The sequence below is a fragment of the Pterocles gutturalis genome, unplaced genomic scaffold, assembly GCF_000699245.1.
Source record: "Pterocles gutturalis isolate BGI_N339 unplaced genomic scaffold, ASM69924v1 scaffold37476, whole genome shotgun sequence".
NCBI classification, from domain to species: Eukaryota; Metazoa; Chordata; class Aves; order Pterocliformes; family Pteroclidae; genus Pterocles; species Pterocles gutturalis.
In genome coordinates this window covers 3,234-3,508 of record NW_010106723.1, presented here as the reverse complement: position 1 = coordinate 3,508, position 275 = coordinate 3,234, and positions in this window count along the sequence as shown.

Sequence of the window (275 nt, the reverse complement as noted above, 5' to 3'; positions counted from 1 at the left end):
CAAGTCAGACGAGATGACAGCACTTCCCTGGTGTCTTCAGAGCGAGGATCGGTAGATGCCTGCGGGGCAAGAGAGCACTTGAGGTCACAACCCCTTGCAGGCACTGGCGCTGGGCTGGGCACCCTGCCGCACAGCCCTCTGACCCACCCCAGCAGCCAGGAGACAGCACAGGGGACAGCGGGCTCTGGCCTCCATCCCTGGCTTGGATGCAAGCCCTGGAGCAGGAGGAGGGTGCTTGTCCGGAGGGGGACATCACGGTGGCCCCCCCCCCGCTC